The 22,155-nt window shown below is 51.5% G+C and overlaps 1 pseudogene; it reads left to right on the forward strand.

Moving 5' to 3' along the window:
• Nucleotides 1-13,088: 13,088 nt before the first annotated feature.
• Nucleotides 13,089-22,155, forward strand: part of LOC119957868 — a 44,803-nt pseudogene continuing 35,736 nt past the window's right edge.

The following is a 22,155-nucleotide window of genomic DNA, read 5'->3' on the forward strand; positions in this document are numbered from 1 at the left end:
GACGGGGAGAAACTGTTCCTGCTCGGGAAAGGATGGGGGATGAGAGGGGCACTGATTTAAACTGATTCGCAAAAGAAGCAAATGCGATGTGAGAGAAAACGTTTTCATCCAGTTGGGGTCTGGAATGTGCGGTCTGGAAGTGTGGAGGAGGCAGCTTCAATCGAGGCTTTCCAGAGGGTGTGAGGTGATTATTTGAATGGAAACAATGTGGGGGGGGGGGGGGGGGGGGGGGGGCAGGGGAACGGTGCTAAGTTACGATTCTCATGTGGAGAGCTGTAGGCTGGCACGATGGGCTGAATGGCCTCCTTCTGCTCCGGAACAAGACCGAGATCAATTGAGGGGTAGAGGGACAATGCGGGAAAATGGTGTTGAAGAAGATGAGCCACGATCCCGGATGGCAGCATGGTAGCATTGTGGTCAGCACAATCGCTTCACAGTTCCAGGGTCCCAGGTTCGATTCCCGGCTGGGTCACTGTCTGTGCGGAGTCTGCACATCCTCCCCGTGTGTGCGTGGGTTTCCTCCGGGTGCTCCAGTTTCCTCCCACGGTTCAAAGATGTGCGGGTTAGGTGGATTGGACATGATAAATTGCCCTTAGTGTCCAAAATTGCCCTTAGTGTTGGGTGGGGTTACTGGGTTATGAGGGTAGGGTGGAGATATTAACCTTGGGTCGGGTGCTCTTTCCAGGAGCCGGTGCAGACTCGATGGGCCGAATGGCCTCCTTCTGCACTGTAAATTCTATGATCTATGATCCCATCGAATGGCAGAGCGGGGTAGAATGGTTGAATGGCCTAACCCCTGCTCCTATTTCTGATTGTCTTGTGTGTCTCGGGTGTATCCCCTTTGACTTGCTGTCTGCTGAGGACCGTGCGCCTCACCTTCAGATTTTCCCTTGAGCCTTTATTCATCGTGATGTTTCATCAATGTTTAGTTTGTTCTTTGTTTTAGTGGAATAGATCCTTCTTGGGTCCTGTTTCACTCCTATTTAAACATTTCCCATTGCATTAGAACATAGAACAGTATACACAGTACAGGCCCTTGAGCCCACGATGTTTTGCCGACCATTTATCCTAATCTAAGATCAACCTAACCTACACCCCTTCAACTTACTGCTGTCCATGTGCCTGTCTAAGAGTCGCTTAAATGTCCTTAATGACTCTGACTCCACCACCTCTGCTGGCAGTGCATTCCACACACCCACCACTCTCTGTGTAAAGAACCTACCTCTGATATCTCCCCGATACCTTCCTCCAATCACCATGTCCCCTCCTGACAGCCGTTTCCATCCTGGGGAAAAATCTCTGGCTATCCACTCTATCCATGCCTCTCATCACTTTGTACACCTCTATCAAGTCACCTCTCTTCCTTCTTCGCTCCCGTGAGAAAAGCCCTAGCTCCCTCAACCTTTCTTCATAAGACATAAGGCAGCATCCTGGTAAATATCCTCTGCACCCTCCCCAAAGCATCCATATCCTTCCTATAATGAGGCAACCAGAACTGGACACAATATTCCAAGTGTGGTCTAACCAGTGTTTTATAAAGCTGCAGCAAAACCTCGCGGCTCTTAAACTCAATCCCCCTGTTAATGAAAGCCAACATACCATACGCCTTCTTAACAACCCGATCTACCTGGGTGGCAACTTTGAGAGATCTATGTACGTGGACCCCAAGATCTCTCTGTTCCTCCACACTTCCAAGAATCCTGCCTTTAACCCTGTATTCAGCATTCAAATTCGACCTTCAAAAATTGCTTCACATTTATCCAGGTTAACTCCATCTGGCACTTCTCAGCTCAGCTCTGCATCCTGTCAATGTCCTGTTGTAACTTGCAATCGCCCTCAACACTATCTACAACTTTATCATGTCATCGATAAACTTAATAACCCACCCTTCCACTTCCTCATCCAAGTCACTTATAAAAACTACAAAGAGCAGAGGTCCCAGGACAGATCCCTGCAGGACACCACTGGTCACCGACCTCCAGGCGGAATACTTTCCATCCACTACCACTCGCTGTCTTCTTTCGGACAACCAATTCTGTATCCAGACAGCCAAATTTCCCTGTATCCCATGCCCCCTGACTTTCTGAATGAGCCTACCATGGGGAACCTGATCAAATGCCTTACTGAAATCCATATACACCACATCTACTGCCCGATCTTCATCAATGTGTCTCGTCACGTCCTCAAAGAATTGAATGGGGCTTGTGAGGCATGACCTGCCCCTTACAAAGCCATGCTGACTATCTTTAATCAAACAATGTTTTTCTAAATAATCATGAATCCTATCTCTCCGAATCCTTTCCAGTATTTTTCTCACCACAGACGTAAGACTAACTGGTCTATAATTCCCTGGGATTTCCCCATTCCCTTTCTTGAACAGGGGAACAACATTCGCCTCCCTCCAATCATCCAGTACTGCTCCAGTGGAGAGTAAGGATGCAAAGATCATAGTCAACAACAGCAGCAATCTCCTTCTTCGCTTCCCACAGTAACCTTGGGTATATCCCATCTGGCTCAGGGGATTTATCTATCCTGATGCTTTTCAAAATTTCCAGCACATCCTCCTTAATATCAACCTGTCCGAGTCTATTAATGAAAGAGAAAATGCTGGAAAATCTCAGCAGGTCTGGCAGCATCTGTAGGGAGAGAAAAGAGCTAACGTTTCGAGTCCGATGACTCTTTGTCACAGCCGAGTCTATTAACCTGGTTCACGCTGCTCTCACGAGCAACATGGTCTCTCTCTCTCTAGTGAATACTGAAGCAAAATAACTATTTAGGGGCTCCCCTACCTCCATCACAGACGTTGCCTTGATTGAGAATTTCGGCTCTGTGGCAAAGAACGATAAGAGTTCACTTCGCGGGACTACATGGCACCTTCAGAAGAGAGGTGGAGGCACGAGAGAGGGTTCTGCACTTGAGAAGTCACCACCCCTGGTTACGGGTCACCTTTGTGCGGTCGAAATCCTGCTATATGGTGCGTCACTTATCGTGATGTGTTTGAGAGGCGGGGACCAGGTGGGGTGTGCCCCTGAACCCGGTCCCTGGCGAGAGATGGGATGAAAATGAAATGAAAATCGCTTATTGTCACGAGTAGGCTTCAAAGGAAGTTACTGTGAAAAGCCCCTAGTCGCCACATTCCGGCGCCTGTTCGGGGAGGCTAGTACGGGAATCGAACCATGCTGCTGGCCTGCTTGGTCTGCTTTCAAAGCCAGCGATTTAGCCCTGTGCTAAACAGCCAGGGATGTAGTATATCTGGACTTCTAGAAGACATTTGATAAGGTTCTGCGCAAAAGGTTAATCCACAAGGTAGGATCACATGGGGCTAGGGCTAATTTATTAGTTTAGCTCGAAGACTGGCTAACTGACAGAAAATCGTTCTAAATGGGTTTTTTACTGGTTGGCAAGATGTAACTAGTGGGGTGTCACAGCGATCGGTCCTTGGGCCCCCAATAATGGGCACGGGGGCACAATGGTTAGCGCTGCTGCCTCGCAGCGCCAGGGATCCAGGTTCAATTCAGGCCTCGGGTAACTGTGTGGAGTCTGCACGGTCTCCCCGTGGGTTTCCTCCGGGTGCTCCGGTTTCCTCTCACAGTCCAAAGATGTTGCAGGTTAGGTGGAGTTATGGGGTTACGGGGATGAGGCATGGGCGGGGGGGGGGGGGGGGGGGGGGGGGGGGGTTGAGAGGGCGTTCTCTCAGTAGGTCGGTGCAGACGGGAGAGGCCAAATGGCCTCTTTCTGCACTGTAGGAATTCTATATGAATGACTTAGAAGCAGAAATAGGAGGTACCATGGCCAAATTTGCAGGTGACACTAAAATAGGTGGGGCAGTAAGTTGCAAAGGGGAATTAAGAAATTTACAAATGGATATAGATAGGTGGGCCAAATTTGGCAGACGGATGGGGAGAGGTTTCGGGATGCTCCGATGCAGAGGCATCTGGGTGTCCTCGTGCACGAGTTACAGCAAATGAGCAAGCAGGTGCCGCAAGCAATAAAGAAAGTGAATGGAATGCTGACACTTATAGCTAAAGGAATTGAGTGTAAAGGTAGGAAAGTGTTGTTGCAACTATACAAGGCATTGGTGAGACCGCACCTGGAGTATTGGGCACAGTTTTGGTCTCGTTCCTTGAGGAAAGATGTAGTGGCGTTGGAGGCAGTTCAGAGGAGGTTCACCAGATCGATTCCAGAGATGAGGAGTCTGTCGTATGCGGAGAGATTGAACAGTTTAGGCCTAGACTCTCGAGAGTTGAGAAGAATGAGAGGAGATCAAATTGAGGTATACAAGATGATAAAGAGTATTGAGAAAGTAGACGTGGAGCAGATGTTTCCCCTTGTGGGACATTCTAGAACGAGAGGTCATAGTCTTCGGATAAGGGGCGGCAGATTTAAAACAGAGATGAAGAGAAATTACTTCTCTCAAAAGGTGGTGAATCTGTGGAATTCGCCACCCCAGAGTGCGGTGGATACAGGGATATTGAGTAAATTTAACAAGCAGATAGGCAGATTTTTAGTTAGTAATGGGTTGAAGGGTTATGGAGAACGGGCAGGATGGTGGAGTTGAGGCTGAGATGGGATCAGCCATGACCACATGGAATGGTGGAGGGGGCTCGAGGGGCTGAATTGCTGAATTGTTCCTTGTTCTTATGTTCTAAACGACATCAGGGGGAAAAGCATTTATCAAAGAGTCAATCGGACCGGGCATCCTCGAGTCCTTCCTGACCTCCGTGACCTCCCACAGGCCCGACATCCTTCGAGGTGGTCAAGTTATCAGTGGCTGGTGACAGTGCAGGAGGCACCACCTCAACCATGGGAGAACTGGTTCCATCGGCCTCCGAAGGGCACAGCTGGCTGGGTTGTTCCAGGTGTTCTCTGCTCGAGAACAGTCACTGGAGTGTCGACAGCGCCAGTGGGACTTGTTAGCTCTGAATTGAGGGGCGTCACCCTCCCCTAGTTCCTCATGTGATCAATGTACTTGTTGACAGTCCATCCATTTACATTCACCACGTACGACACAGGCCCCGACTGGGACACCATTTGTCCGGCAAACCACCATAGAACATAGAACATAGAACAGTACAGCACAGAACAGGCCCTTCGGCCCTCAATGTTGTGCCGAGCCATGATCACCCTACTCAAACCCACGAATCCACCCTATACCCGTAACTCAACAACGCCCCCCCCCCCCCCTTAACCTTACTTTTATTAGGACACTACGGGCAATTTAGCATGGCCAATCCACCTAACCCGCACATCTTTGGACTGTGGGAGGAAACCGGAGAACCCGGAGGAAACCCACGCACACAGGGGGAGGACGTGCAGACTCCACACAGACAGTGACCCAGCCGGGAATCGAACCTGGGACCCTGGAGCTGTGAAGCATTTATGCTAACCACCATGCTACCCTGCTGCGACCATCTGTCGCCCCCTCTGCGTAGCCCATTGTCTTCTCTGGGAGGCCTGACGTGTCTGCCTCCTCCCCGCCAAACACCAAACCCAAGCGCGTTCTGAGGCGGCTATTCGGCAACCCGGCAGACGTGACCCCTGTGGTGGTGGTGGTGGTGGTGGGGGGGGGGGGGGGGGGGGGGGGGGGGGGGATCGAATTGAGGACAACAAAGAATTAGCAAGATGTTGGCATAGCGCTTTGTCAGATTGTTCGCACGTGGCCTTCTTAGAACGGCCTTCTCGGCCAAAACATTGGACGCAGGTTGGTAGGGGGCTGTCGTAATGTGGCGCATGCCTGGAAGCCGTCCCCTGTAAAAGGGGTGCCAGTGTCTGATACCATGGACTCCGGCAGTCCATGGATACAAACACTCGGTGCAAGGCCATCCACAGTGAATGTTTTTTTCCTGCCAGGCCAGTAACATCACCACTGCCTCACCACCTCAATTCTCTGCTCCCCCCTTCCCCATTTACCCGCAACCACCCCCCCCCCCCCCTGCCCCACCCACCCAACCCTCTGCCAGCCCCCGCCACCAGTTCATGCCCCATTGGCAAAAATTCCCGGCTGCATTGTCCTTTGCGAGCTCCCCACAGGTGTCGGAACCTAATGTCAGGTTCCTTAGCTTGACTGCGCTGCGTTAGCTGCATTCACCCACAGTTGGTTACCGTAAACTTCAATTGACCTGATCTTCCTGGAATCGGCCGAAGATTGTGCGGCTGATAACTGATCAAGGTGGGCGGATGTTGAGGATTAGCTCTCGGCTCGGAAGGGAGGAGTTCCTTTGTTCTGCAGGAGCAGACTGCATATTATCGATGTCTTGCGAAGCACTTTGATCATATCAAGCTGGTAACTCACTGTGCATGCACAGTCAGGCAAAAAGAACAGGGCATTAATTAAGTCAGAAATGACCTTTAGTGCTGTCAAACCTTACTCAGGATAAATCAATGCCTGCAGGAGCAAAAGGGGAGGGGAGGGAAAAGTGATTGCAAAATTAAAGACTAAAGACAGTGGAAATCTTATCTCACAATGCTTGGAAAATTGGAGCAATGTTTGGGCTATATGAATTTCAGAGATATTTATGAATAAGTTAACCCTGTAAATTAACCCATTATTGTGATGCTGCACATCCGCCGCCAGTCACCACCGCATGACTCAATCTTCTTTCCACAGATTTGAAGGTGGATGAGACATTGGGTCGAATCTTTCTGGGAGATTCTCAATGAGCCGTTTGGGGTTATTTTGGATCATGACACCGACGCCAGGGTCAGATGGGGGTCGCAACTCCTGCGCGATGTGGGAACAGTCGCCCGGCAGAGGTTTTCCCTGAATTGGCCAGTTAGTGGCCATTGGGGACCGGGGGGGGGGGGGGGGGGGGGGCTAGTCGACCAGTTAAGGGCTGCAGTTGGTCTGTTAAAGCAAAGGAGGCCATTCGGGAGCCGACCAGCGCGGAAGGAGGTGAAACCGGCGATTCGGGTAAGGAGAGAGAGGGCGCTTCCGACCTGGGGTGGCCTCTCGGCAACTTTTTAAACTGTGGAAAATAAAATTAGCAGCGGGCGACTCGTTGGAGAGGTGGGTGGAGGGGTGGGTGGGGGGCGGGGGGAGTCCGTCCAACGGTTGGCATGTGGCCGCAGCTGATGCCAGGCAGGTGGGGAGGACCTATAAAACCTACCTCGAAGGTAGGTCCACCCTCACTCTGTCACGGTGCAAGTTCCCAGTTGCCCTCTGACCTTTGACTGACCGCCAACTCCAATACTGTCTCTGGGAAGATGGTACGGGGGTGGGATGTAGTTGGTGGTACAAATGACCACGCCTTCACACTCATCCCAGTTGGTGCCGAAGAAATCCTGCACATTGTGTTAACAAGGCACCCATATTATTGCGCGAATCCGCAAGCACATTCAGGGCACTCAGAACTCATATCAGCTCCATCTCCACAATTTGCTGGTCGATTTCCAGATTCCACCCTTCGTTTCACACAAACTACATCCATTTACTTCGAAGAACCTGCTCCTTTTACATGTTGAATGCCCATTAAGCCGGCCACTGAAAGTTAGGGCTAGTATTTAACAGCGTGAGCACTCTCCCAATTATCTGATAACTGTTAATGCAAATCAATCTCCCCAGCCCAGGAAATGAACTATTTAAATCGTTCGGACTCATTCCGGTGGAGTAAATTCCTCTTCGAGATCTCAAATTTTTTTTCTTTTTTTTTTGTCTCCTCGTCCTTCCTTCTTTATCTTCTCTGCATTTCTCTTTCGGGACCTAATTCGTCCACCTTCTCTGTTCCTGCTCTGTTTCTTCCTCAATCAATCTTTAAATCCACGTTGCTTGTTTAATTCAGTCATTGAATGCGAGCGTCACTGGGAAGCCCAGGATTTGTTGCCCATTCCTAAATGCCCATTGGAAGGTAATGTCTTCTTGACAACAACTCAATGGCTCGCTCAGCCACTTCAGGGAATAACCCATTGCTGTGGGTCTGGAGTCACATGTAGGCCAGACAGGGTAAGGACGGCAGATTTCCTTCCCTAAAGGATTTTAGTGTACCAGGTGGGTTTTTATGGCAATCTAGAAACTCTGTGGTCACAAATATGAATTGGATACTTATTCCAGGTGTTTCCATTCATTAAATTTAAATTCCCCAACCGATGTTGGACGCCACGGTGGCACAGTGGTTAGCACTGCTGCCTCACAGCGCCAGGGACCCGGGTTCGAGTCCGACCTCGGGTGACTGTCTGTGTGGAGGTTGCATGTTCTCCCCGTGTCTGCGTGGGTTTCCTCCGGGTGCTCTGGTTGCCTCCCACAGTCCAAAGATTTGCAGGTAGGTGGATTGGCCGTACTTGATTGCCCCTTCCTATCCAAAGATGGGCGGGATAGGTGGGGTTACAGGGATAGGATGGGGGAGTGGGCTGAGGTAGGGTGCTCTTTCAAGAGGGTCAATGCAGACTCGATGGACCGAATGGCCTCCTTCTTCACTATAGGAATTCTCTGCTTGTATTAAACACATTACAATGCAGCATCTAATAGTCTGCTTTAAAGGCAACGAAATGTTTTACACTTTCCCTTGATAATGTTCCTGACTCCTCAGCGGACGCCCCCTGGTGGCCATGAACTCACCAAGGAGGTGTGTTTTGTTATGGTTTCCAGAACTCGGGCATAGGAAAGGGACATGTGGGAGAAATTGCGGCTTTCCTGTGTTTAATGGGCAAGGAATATAATAATAATCTTTATTGTCACAAGTAGGCTTACACTAACACTGCAATGAAGTTACTGTGAAAATCCCCTAGCCGCCACACTCTGGCGCCTGTTCGGGTACACTGATGGAGAATTCAGAATGTCCAATTCACCTAACAGCACATCTTTCGGGACTTGTGGGAGGAAACTGGAGCACCCGGAGGAAACCCACGCAGACATGGAGAGAACGTGCAGACTCCGCACAGACAGTGACCCAAGCCGGGGAATCGAACCTGGAACATTGGCGTTGCGAAGCCATTGTGCTAACCACGAGGAAGCCAGCGGCAGGAAGGACAAGGGTTTATTTTAACTGACAGAGCAGTAACTCCGTGTACATATCACAGCCCCCGCTGGGATAACCAACATGGCGGTCCCTGCTTGGGCCGGCTTTAATATTCGGTTTTACCAGCCCCAGCTGAGTGGGCCTCGGCCCACTACCGGGGGAACCCGTGCCCCACCAGTCCCATCGGGGAGATAGATTATGCTTTCCCCGTGGGCCTCGTGGGGGGGGTTATGATGCCATAGTCCACCCACAAATGGCGACCACTCACCCCCCTCACCTGGGAAGAGGTGTACGGGTGTGCATACTGCACCCAAGGCATTCCCGGCCACAAGGCCACGCGAGAATGTCATGGGGTCGGGCAGGCTGTGGAAAACTGTTTATCCCGGCGGAAAAGATAAAGCAGGTTCGGCATTTCACGCCTCCATCGGGGGATCGAGAACCCGACTCGAGAAGGAAGTGAGTGCCAAGCCTAGGGTTCTGGTTCAAAGAAAATGTAACAAACAATTACCAAAGAACAGCTTAAATAGAAACTGTGACTTGACATGATTTATAGGTGTTGGCTCGCACAAAATTAGTTTCTGTTGACATGACCGAACTCGTACTCAGTAAGTTATGCTGTGCAGGTTGATCTTAGCAGATTTGCTGACTCTACGAAATTCAGCAGACATGGAAGGAAGCATTAATTCTTGCCTTCCGTTTGACGATACGGATCCGCGGGCAATGGTGGGTATAGTCCCCCACAATGCAGTGCGTCACAGGCAAGTGCCCTGAACTGCGGAGCACGGCCAACCTACGCTGTGGGAGCTGTTCGATTTACCTGAGGGGGGTTCTGTTAAACAGGGCCAGGGCCTTGAACCGACTGAGCTCTGGGGAGAATCCGTGTCCCAAAGGGAATTTGGTTTAAAAACAAAGAAAATCAGAGAAAGGAGCACCCTGAACGGTTCACGGCCAATTCACTTACTTTTGAAGCACCATCGCTGTGTGGCAAAGAGGGCAGCTCATTGGTGCACAGGAAGATCCCATAAGCTCACGATGTGGCAGGTCAGATCACCCATTTAGTCATGTCTATTGCCCCATGTGCCTCGGTTGACTGAGGGAAAGGCTATTTGAGGACCAGGATGTCAGATCTAAGACCACGTTTTTTATCAGGTAGCGGCGAGGCGTCCACTCCTATCTGTATCAGAGGCTTGGAAGACCTAATGCAGCACCTCAAAGCACTGGAGCAATGCCACCGGTGGTGCCTTTGCAGCCTTCAAACCCAGCGGGGACAAGAAAGGGGGTCCAACAGCAGCACCCTCTCAGCTAGGAAGAGAGGCTATTCAAAATTGGACCTCAATCACGCCCATCTGTAACTAGAGTTGGATGAGGGGGGTCTTTGAAGTTTGCTGCAATCAATACCCATAAAGGCCTCCTCCAGTATACCAGCCTGGCATTTGGCATTGCTTTAGCCACGCTATCTTCCAGTGCACGATGGAAAATCTCCTCCAGATGATGGTGATGATTTATCTTGATGGAGTGCTAGTCACCGGCACAACACCAAAAGAACACATGGCCAGCCGAGGGGAAATATTAAAGAGGTTTTGTGATAAAGGGCTCTACCTAAAATGCGAAAAATGTACTTTTCAGGCCTTCGAAGTGACATACCTAGACATTCACCTTGATGCGACAGGACTGTACCCTTGGAAGAAAAGATCAAGGCCGTACGAGATGTCCTTGCACCCAAAGGTGTCAGTCAGCTTAACCCTTTCCTTGTTATGGTCAATTACTACCAAAGGTTCATTTCGAATCGAGCCACAATGTTGGCACCATTGCACCGAGGAAGAATCAGCAGTTGGCATTGGAGGGAGCCTCAGACGGAAGATTGCCAAGTTGTGAAGCAAACACTACAGTCGCCAACCCTCTTGGTGCATTTTGATCCGGGGAAAGCCAATCGTGCTGACATGTGACAAGTCCTCTTAGGGTATAGGGGCCGTTTTATCCCACAAAATGGTAGATGGTTTGGAACACCCTGTCGCCTTTACCTCAAGGATTCCTTCTGAAGCAAAACGATATATAACAGGTAACCCTGTGTTTGCTAACTGTATTTTATAGTGCATTTTGACCTGCGTTGGGTTTTGCTTGATTGGAGATAAACAAGGTAGTAGTTAGAAGTTAAAGGCCGGGATTCTCCCCTACCTGGCGGGGCGGGGGGTCCCGGCGGGATGGAGTGGCATGAACCACTCTGGCATCGGGCCGCCCCAAAGGTGCGGAAGTCTCCGCACATTTAGGGGCCAAGCCCTCACATTGAGGGGCTAGGCCCGCGCCGGAGTGGTTCCCGCTCCGCCGGCTGGCGTGAACGGCCTTTGGCGCCAAGCCAGTCGGGGCTGAAAGGACTTTGCCGGCCGGCGTAAGTCCGCACATGCGCCGGAGCGCAGCGGCTGCTGACGTCATCCCGGCGCATGCGCAGGGCAGGGGGTCTCTTCTGCGTCCACCACGGTGAAGACCATGGCCAAGGCGGAAGAAAAAACGTGCCCCCATGGCACAGGCCCGCCCGCCGATCGGTGGGCCCTGATCGCGGGCCAGGCCACCATGGGGGCATCCCCGGGGTCAGATCGCCTCGCGTCCCCCCCCCAGGACCCCGGCGCCTGCCTGCTCCCGCCGGTAAGGTAGGTGGTTCAATCCACGCCGGCGGGAGAGGGTTGACAGCAGCGGGACTTCGGCCCATTGCGGGCCGTAGAATCGCCGCGGGGGGCCCGCCGACCGGCGCGTTCCCGCCCCCGCCGAATCTCTGCTGGCGGTGAATTTGGGACACGGAGGGGGCGGGATTGACGCCAGCCCCGGGCGATTCTCAAATCCAGCCTACCTTTCCCTTCCCTAACGAACGTCGGAGATTCCTGCTCGCCTAGCGATCAGCAGCATCGCCCACGGCTGCAGACCGGCTGGCAGACCTACCAGACTTTCTCCACTTGGAGAAGGTCAAATTCACCACCCGAGGGTCGGAGGAAGGCTTCCCTCCAGCACGGGTTGCAATTTGTCGGCCTGTTCCAAAACCTGTTCAAGGCCAACAACAACGAGTAGGGAGGAAAACTGGAAAGCAAAAGAGGAACGACAGGGACACACAAACCAGGAGCGGGGGTGGGGGGGGGGGGGGAAGAGAAGAGGGAGCCTGAGGGGGACAAAAGCAACAACTTGAAGAGAGGGGGAGGGGGTAGAGACCTCCAAGCCCCCGTCCCCCCCGTCCCCAGGATGCACACGGCTGAAATTGGCAGGGGTAAAAGGGCTATAAGGGAGGAGGAACCAAGAAGGAGGGGAAACCCTCCCCCATCAGAGGCAGGGGGGGGGGGGGGGGGGGGGGGGGGGGGGAGGAAGGGACGGCTAGGAAGCGGGGGCTAGGGAGGGGCGAAGGAGGATAGTGCACCGAGTCAGACGACAGATAGGCATAAGACTTTTGTACTGTACAGTAAACAAATGCAAACTGCAAAGTATATAAAACTGAAAATGCCAATAAAAATATTTTTAAAAACAGAATTACTCCAAATGTCCTTTCCTCGCCGCTTTACAAATTTAAAAGCATTGGGGTTTCTGTCAGGTAGCCTTTCAAACATTAGGGTCAGGTCCAGGATGGTGATAATAAATTGAGCATGGCAATAGGGATAACTGCCCTTCTCACCTCAAAGCTGGATTCAGGGGATCTTCAACACGACACCCAAGAGGGGAGGCGGACCACGGTTCAACATCGCCCGCAGGAGGAAGCCCCCCCCCCTTGGATTGACACCCCATTCAAACGGTGGCAGCTCCCAACAGTGCGACACTCCGATTCGCACAGGGTGGAATGTTGGCCAGGGTCTGGATTGTTCTGCTCAAATTCTGGCGACTGGAACCCCTGGCATTCTGCCTCAGATGTGAGCCTATACGCTCAGTCACAGAAGTATTAAAACCGATGAGGGCAGGAGGAGGTTTTGATAAAAATCAAACCACAAACAGACGCACAAAAAAGCAATCAGCAAGTTGGCAAAGTGTGGCTTAATAGTTCCGGCCACTGTCACAGAGCTTTGCAGCTGTGAGAGCAGCAGTCTCCGCCCACAGGGAGGGATCAGTGCAATTCTTATAAAAGCTGTCCAATGCTTTGCAATGAGGGCAGTCGCAGCTTCCTTCCAATGCTTGTTTTAACACAGGCCCTCCCTTAAAGGAACCAAAATCTGATTCCCCATCTGAGCTGGAGCTTTGAAGCTTTCCAAGTTGTGCACAGGGCCCATTAGTACCTGGAATGGATGTCACTGTCTGTGGCATGACTCTGGCAGCCCTAATGCTGTCTGTGCTGCTGCTCCTGTTTTCCTGGAAGGCTAGGCTGAGGCACAGCAGGCTCCCTCCCGGTCCCCCTGCCCTCCCGTTCCTAGGCAACGCCCTGCAGATAGACAAACGAGCACCTGATCAATCCCTCATGAAGGTAAGCAAAGTTTTCGCTATCCCAGGAAAGAAAAGAGTTAAAAACCGAGAAGTAAGAATATTGGTCTTGTATACCTTAAACGGAACGGCGGCACAGTGGTTAGCACTGTGGCTTCACAGCGCCAGGGACCCGGGTTCGATTCCTGGCTTGGGTCGCTGTCTGTGCGTTCTCCCCGTGTTCTGCGTGGGTTTCCTCCGGGCGCTCCGGTTTCCTCCCACAAGTCCCGAAAGACGTGCTTGTCGGGTGAATTGGACATTCTGAATTCTCCCTCCGTCTACCCGAACAGGCGCCGGAGCGTGGCGACTAGGGGCTTTTCACAGTAACTTCATCGCCGCGTTAATGTAAGCCTGCTTGTGACACGAATAAAGATTGTTATTAAAAATAGAACGCCGGTTAAAAGCTGGGAACTGGCCCAAGCTGTTTCCTCCCTTTGTGACTCGTTCTGCACCGTTTATTCCTCGGGACCTGTGGCGGGGGGGGGGGGGAGGGGAGCTGTCTGTAAATTTGCACTCATTGTCTGCAGGTGTTGGAAGCCTGTGATGCCAGCATGAAGTTCACCTCTGACACCGGGGTCAAATAGTAGGAAGGCCGCCTGCAGTTGCATAGAAACATAGGGCGCGATCGACAGGCCACACCGTGCCAGACGGGGAGCTCGGCATGGCCGGTAGAGGCCTCCCGTGGGCTTCCCGCAGCCACGACACCTCAATGGGTGGGACCGGGCCTCACCTGCGATCTGCAGGCCTCCCCAGGTAGGCCTCAAGCAGGTGCGTCGTTCAGTACTGGTCCACACAAATGCGGAGCAGGTGGAACGGCACCCGGGATGGTGGGGTGGTCTCCCGGCCCATCGGAGGTCCCCAGGTGGCCAGGGATTGGGCAGGGAGGCCCCCTGGAAAGCGGGCAATTTGTCACTGCCCGGCTGGCACCTTGGCACTGCAAAGCCAGCAGGAGGACTCCCAGGGTGGCAGTGCCAGGACGCCCAGTTGGCAGGGCAGTACTGCCAAGGATCAGAGCCAGGAAGGGGCCATGTCCATGAAAAGAGGGTGAAGGAGGGGCAGGTAAGTAGGGGCCTCTAGGAGGTTGTGGGAGGGGGGGTGAAAGCTGGGGTCCTGGAAGGGGATGTGAGTGGCCTGAAGAGGGGGGCCCTCAGGCGTCCCATAGCGGCTGTCCTCACTTGGAGAGGGGTAATGGCACGTGTGTGTGAGGGGGTGATAACGCCCATGGGTGGGGGGGTGTGGGGAACCCGCCCTTTCAAAATAGCGCCTGTTCTCTGAAAAGCCAGAGTGGTCAGTGAGTTCAGCTCCCCAGCGACGAAAATAATTCTAAGTGTGGGCTAAACTGGTGAGAAACTCCCCAGTAAAGGGACTCAGTGTGGTTAGATAGCAGTGGGAAATTCAGCCTAATTCCCAGAAAAACCCGCTACAAAAGACACTGAGAAACATTTCCGTTAGATTGCGCCCGTAGACATCACCGAAAAAGGCCATTCAGCCCCATTTTGGCCCTGCAGGCAGACAGATAGCCCTTGCTTTCTCCCTCGGCAACATCCTTCAAACAGAAAACGGAAATCCCTCCTCAAGAAAAAACCTCTGTCAATATCCAGCGTATTAACAACAAGGTACACAAGTGACTCATTAGGAATTCAGATGACTAATTGCAGTAAGAGTTATAGATGCCATTCTCCGGCCGGGAAACTCAGTTCTTCATCGGCAGGGTTAGCCCGTGAACTTTAACCTTACTTGCGAGGCAGTTGACGAAATAGTGAGAGGTGGTAGAGTGTGTTTGTTCATCGATCGCCGTGTGTGTTTTAGAGTCTGATAGACATATGTTTGCTAAGTAAATACATTTCCTCCTTGTTCTATACAAGGCAAGTTCTGTTAAAATTAGTGCTTGTGGCTAAAATGGCGTCAGCAGAGCTACACTTGGGCCTTATCACCTTGGAGTGACCTTTTGGACCATGTTTTTTGTCAAAAAACTCATCTGAATTCTGGGGTGTGTCTGTGCGTAATCTTACAAGGAGAGGTTGGGCCTCTATCCACTAGAATTCAGAAGAATGAGAGGTCATCTTTTGTTATATTCGTGCTTGGGACGTGGGCATCGCTGGGCCCATCCCTAATTGCCCTTAATCTGAGGTCATGCTGGGCCATTTCAGTGGGGGGCAGTTGAGAGTCAACCCCATCGCTGTGTGGGTCTGGAGTCACATGTAGGTCAGACCGGGTAAGGACATCAGATTTCCTTCCCTGAAGGACATGAGTGAACCAGATGGTTTTTAACGACAATCGACAATGGTTTCAGGGTCATAGAACATAGAACAGTACAGCACAGAACAGGCCCTTCGGCCCTCAATGTTGTGCCGAGCCATGATCACCCTACTCAAACCCTATATCCACCCTATACCCGTAACCCAACAACCCCCCCCCCCTTTAACCTTACTTTTATTAGGACACTACGGGCAATTTAGCATGGCTAATCCACCTAACCCGCACATCTTTGGACTGTGGGAGGAAACCGGAGCACCCGGAGGAAACCCACGCACACAGGGGGAGGACGTGCAGACTCCACACAGACAGTGACCCAGCCGGGAATCGAACCTGGGACCCTGGAGCTGTGAAGCATTGATGCTAACCACCATGCTACCCTGCTGCCCAAATCGTTAGACTTTTAATTCCAGATTTTTACTGTGATGTACCATCAATTGGACTCGAGACACGATGAAGATCCAAACTGTGGCTTTAATCAGCTAGTTGTTAGCCCGGTGGTCGACTACAGAGAAAGGCCGACCGCCGGGAACTCTGGGTACTTATACCCCGCCTCGGAGGCGGGGTCCACTTGCCTCTCGGCCAATTGGTGAGCAGTCACATGACTAGTCCCGGCCAATCGGGCGAGAGGCACATGACCAGCCAGAGCCAATGGGAAACCAATGCTCTGCACCAATGGCAGTGCTCACATTCATACCACCACATACTGCATTCAAATTTACCATCTGCCAGGGTGGGATTTGAACCCAGGTCCACAGAGCATTACGCCTGGGTCTCTGGAATACTAGCCCAGTGACAATACCACTACGTCACCTCCTCGTTGAAACATGCAAGATCCTGAAGAAGCTTGACCGGGTGGATGCGGAAAAGGATGTTACCCCTTGTGGGTTAACTGGGGGAGCACATCTCAAATATAATGGGTCTCCCAGTTAGGACAGAGATGGGGAGAAAACATTTTCCTCCCAGAGGTGGTCAGTCTTTGGAACTCCCTTCCCCAGAGATGGCTGGAGGCTGGATCAAGGAGCTTTTTAAAAGGCAGAAGTAGATAGAATTGACCAACAAGGGAGTCAAAGGTTATCAAGTGGTGGGTGGGGGGGGGGGGGGGGGGGGGGGGGTCAATGGAAATGTGGAGTTGACGCCCCATTCAGAGCAGCCACGATCGTACTGAATGGCGGGGCAGGTTCGATGGGATCAATGGCCTCCTCCTTCTCCTAATTCCTAAAACAAGGGGATCACGGTCTCAGGATACAGAGTAGGCCATTTAGGATGGTGGCCAACCTGTGGAATTCTCAACCACAGAAGGCTGTGCAGGCCAAGTCACTTTATGTATTTCAGAAAGGAATAGATAGATTTCTAGACATTAAAGGTGTCACAGTGTTTGGGAAGAGCACAGGAGTAAGGTGTTGAGATAGAGGATCAACCATGATCCTATGGAACAGCGGAACAGGCTTGATGGGCCGAATGGCCTACTCCTGCTCCTATTTCCTATGTTTGTCATGTTTTATATTAAGGGCAGCACGGTGGCGCAGTGGGTTAGCCCTGTTGCCTCACGGCACCGAGGTCCCAGGTTTGATCCCGGCTCTGGGTCACTGTCCGTGTGCAGTTTGCAAATTCTCCCCGTGTTTGATTGGGTTTCGCCCCCACAACCCAAAAGATGTGCAGGCTAGGTGGATTGATCATGCTAAATTGCCCCTTAATTGGAAAAAATGAATTGGGTACTCTAAATTTATTTTAATTTTTTAAAAATGTTTTATATTAAAATGTTCTTGTTCAGCACCTTGGGGCATTTAATTACATTAGAGGTGCTATATAAACATAACTTGTTATTAGACAAAGTCAACTTTCACCCAAGCATTATGAGAGCTTGGGATACAGTCCCTCACTCAACCGTGAAGGAAGATGATTGGAAAGCACAACTCTGTTTGAAGTGGTCCAGGAGCTGCCAATCAGAGCTTGATGTTTATAGACATTGGTTAGCTTCTCAGCTGACCACTTCAAAGTTACTCAACCGTGAAGGGAGATGAATGGAACAATGCCCACGGCTGGTGGGGGGGGGGGGGTGGGGGGGGGGGGGGCATCACTAGCTCCAAACAGGGTCCTCTCTTCTGGGGGGGGGGTGTGGGGGGGGCTTCCTGACATGGGGTCCCTCTTCTGCGGGTCAATGGGGGGTCTCCTTATTTAGGAGTTCTCGGTGGGTGTCTCTTTATTTTGGGGGTATCTGGGGGATGTCTTTACTTAAGGGGTCTCTGATGGGGAGGACAGTGGAGGGGGGTGGTCTGGTGGAGGTGGGGTGAGAAGATCTTGCATCGTGAGGGTAGGGAGAGTAGCCCTCCGATGGACTTTGGGGCAATGCCCTTAAAGAGTTACCCCCTTGGCCCACCGCGAGGTCCACCGCGTCAGGTACGCATTTGGTAGGGCCGGTAGTAATTCTCACCCGTGCGATTCTCGGCCCAGAGAATCACGCGGGTCCTGGAGAATGTCCAGCCCGCTAAGTGGCTGCATATTGGTCTTGATGGCCCATTTGCATTCTCCCGCCGGAGCGGGGGCGCGAACCTCGATCCCAAAGCCAGTGGGGGTGCCGGCGCATCGGGAACGGGTCGGCGCCAGTCGCTGTTCCCATTTTTTCCCCCGACGTCGGATTCTCCGGCGCATTGATAGCTCTGCTATCAACAACGCAGGGTGCAGAATCCAGCCCTATGTGTACACCCAGTTCAACTGCAAAACTATACTTTTATTCGTTAAAGAAAGAACGTTACAAAACATTTCAAAACCGCTGTCATATAAAGCGCGGTGGTGACATCGAAGTTTTCTACGCGGATCATGTTGCACCCTGAGGTGCTTCAATATAGTCAATAAGAAACTTTACAGACAAGTCATAATGCTCATTACAAAAGATGTACTGACATTTAAGCCATTGACACAGATCAGGTTGCACTCTGAGGCGTTGATGGTAAGCCGGTCAGGACATCGGGAAGAGGGATGTCAATGAAACAATGCCAGGAATATTTGGGATCACCTGGATCGTGTTTCTGTGAGGGGCAGGTGCCTAATTATTTGTGTCTCAAATCCCACTCGCGTTGTGCTTTATTCAAGGGAGCCAACACATCAGGGTCACTGGCTGAACTTTTGCTCTTCAGTCTTTCATGGGAGTTTACTGACTTAAGACTAACAGGAAATGCTTGTTAGACACACAAATCAGCAAAGTCAATGTTTACACAGAACGGGAAATTCCACCACCAGCCCACAAATAAATATCCATCGCGGAACGTTTCCCAGCACAGTTGTCACTTATCGGGCTGAGGCCTTCGGCCTACTTTGGGCAGTCGAAGCATCGTCACTCTTCAGGCGAGATGGATCCCAATCAGCTGATCACCTCACCATCCTCAGGCTAAAATGAAATTAGGGGTTTCCATAAGTCATAGGAGCAGAATCAGGCCATTCGGCCCATCGAGCCTGCTCCGCCATTCAATCATGGCTGATATGTTTCTCATCCCCATTCACCTGCCTTCTTCCTATAACCCTTGATACCCTTATTAATCAAGACCCTATCTACCTCTGTCTTAAAGACACACAGTGATTTGGCCTCCACAGCCTTCTGCAGCAATGAGTTCCACAGATTCACCACCCTCTGGCTGAAGAAATTCCTCCTCCTCTCAGTTTTAAAGGATCGTCCCTTCAGCCTTCAGTTTCTGTTTTTTCCGAAAGGACTTGACTGTCTCTTTCCTCCTGCCTCAGGGCTGCCTTTTCCCTCCTCCTCTCGCCTAACCCTCCACTCTCTCTTCCCGCTATTCCCATCCCGTCTGCGCAGATGAAAACACGGCCCTGAGGACTGACACCGCTAATTTGAAATGAGTTGGCGATTCTCCCACTGGCGTGTGGTGGCAACCGTACGCAACTGGTCCATCTCCAGGCCGGAGCCTCAATGTTGGGGCATTTAATTACATTAGAGGTGCTATATAAACATAACTTGTTATTACACAAAGTCAACTTTCACCCAAGCATTATGAAAGCTTGGGATACAGTCCCTCACTCAACCGTGAAGGGAGATGATTGGAAAGCACAACTCTGTTTGAAGTGGTCCAGGAGCTGCCAATCAGAGCTTGATGTTTATAGACATTGGTTAGCTTCTCAGCTGACCACTTCAAAGTTACTCAACCGTGAAGGAAGATGAATGGAACAATGCCCACGGCTGGGGGGGGGGGGGGGGGGGGGGGGGGGGCATCACTAGCTCCAAACAGGGTCCTCTCTTCTGGGGGGGGGGGGGGGGGGGGGGCTTCCTGACATGGGGTCCCTCTTCTGCGGGTCAATGGGGGGTCTCCTTATTTAGGAGTTCTCGGTTCTTGGGGCAGCAGGGTAGCATGGTGGTTAGCATAAATGCTTCACAGCTCCAGGGTCCCAGGTTCGATTCCCGGCTGGGTCACTGTCTGTGTGGAGTCTGCACGTCCTCCCCCTGTGTGCGTGGGTTTCCTCCGGGTGCTCCGGTTTCCTCCCACAGTCCAAAGATGTGCGGGTTAGGTGGATTGGCCATGCTAAATTGCCCGTAGTGTCCTAATAAAAGTAAGGTTAAGGGGGGGTTGTTGGGTTACAGGTATAGGGTGGATACGTGGGTTTGAGTAGGGTGATCATGGCTCGGCACAACATTGAGGGCCGAAGGGCCTGTTCTGTGCTGTACCGTTCTATGTTCTATGTTCTATGTTAGTTGGCTGATCGACCAAGGGGGGCTGACCACAGGAACCCCCATTTCATCGACCGCTGTTTCTCACAGCGTGGGCTTCCCAGAATCTTGCTGAGGGGACATTTTGTCTAGCCCTGTTTGGTAAAATGACGCTGATTCTAATTGTTAGCGTCCCCCTCACTGCCCTGCATGATGAAACCTAGCGCCTCCCTGGTTAACACAGCGCAGTGGCCTGGAGATGCATTAACCCTCAGAAACAATATTTGTATTAAAAATATGATACAGTGGCTCTGTACAACCCAATACTTCTTTTTCAAAAAGTGCCTTAGAGGCGGCGCGGCTGCACAGTGGTTAGCACTGTTGCTTCATGGCTCATGGGTTCCAGGTTCGATTCCCGGCTTGGCTCACTGTGCGGAGTCTGCACGTTCTCCTGGTGTCTGCGTAGGTTTCCTCCGGATGCTCCGGTTTCCTCCCACAAGATGTACTTGTTAGGTGAATTGGCCATTCTGAATTCTCCCTCAGTGAACCCGAACAGGCGCCGAGTGTGGCGACTAGGGGCTTTTCACAGTAACTTCATTGAAAATGAAAATTGCTTATTGTCACGAGTAGGCTTCAATGAAGTTACTGTGAAAAGCCCCTAGTCGCCACATTCCGGCACCTGTCCGGGGAGGCTGGCACGGGAATCGAACCGTGCTGCTGGCGTGCTTGGTCTGCTTTCAAAGCCAGCGATTAGCCTTGTGAGCTAAACCAGCCCCTGCAGTCTTAGCCCACTTGTGACAATAATAAAGATTATTATTATTTACGTATTGTTCAGGGAGGTTAAACGATTTCCATAGTGGAACGCGATTCTCCAGCAACCGAGAAATACCAGCCCACAAAATGGGGCTTTCAAGACTTAAACGTGGGGAGCTGCAGGTGAAGAGGAGAGACTGAGATATGGGAGAAACAGAGGATGGAGGGAGGAAGGGATGGAGGAAGAGCGAAGGAAAGGACAGAGGGCAAGGGGTGAAGAGGAAGAATGAGTCACCACAGGAGGAAAGGTCACAAGAAGGACTAGGTAGAAGGAGCAAGTGACGAAACGAGAGAGGATTAAATCTGTGTGGGAGCAAAGGAAGAAAGGGGTTAATAAACAGAAGGGACAGAAGGTAAGAAGGACGGGAGGAGAAGAAAAAGACAAAGCAAAAGAGAGGTAGAGAGCAAGAGAGCGCTTTCATTCCATTCAATGACTTTCACACCCTCAGGGGAGTTCCAGCCAGTAATTTATTTTTAAAGTTTAAGCACTATCATAGAATCCCTACAGTGTGAGAGGAGGCCTATCGGCCCATTGAGTTTGCACCAATCCCCCAAAAGAGCACCTTAACCTCGGCGCAACCCCTGCCCTATCCCCGTAACCCCACCTAACCTTTGGACACTAAAGGTCAATTTAACGTGGCCAATCCACCCGACCTGTTATAGAGGTTTTGTGGCGCAATAGGTAGCATCCCTTTCTCTGGGTTCAAGTCCCATTGTCGGGGGGGGGGGGGGGGGGGGGGGGGGTGCGGGGTACATCCATAACTCGGGCAAACAGGTTGGATATCAGCTGGTAAATCCTTCCAAACTGCCCAACGGTAGGGGGGGTAAGAGCGGGACTGTTTCCTGGTCAGCTATACTGCAGAAGGCTACGTCGAACTGCATCGCTTTGCCAAGCGGAATCATGGATCAGTTGAATGGAAAGCCATGGTCACCAATTCCCTTTGAAGGGCGTGGTACCTGGGGTAGAAATCGCCATGATAATATCCCAAAAGTGTCAACCAATTGGCACACAAGAAAATCCCATGTACACGAATGACCGGGTAATAGAACATAGAACAT

Source organism: Scyliorhinus canicula, chromosome 27, assembly GCF_902713615.1.
Source record: "Scyliorhinus canicula chromosome 27, sScyCan1.1, whole genome shotgun sequence".
NCBI lineage: Eukaryota > Metazoa > Chordata > Chondrichthyes > Carcharhiniformes > Scyliorhinidae > Scyliorhinus > Scyliorhinus canicula.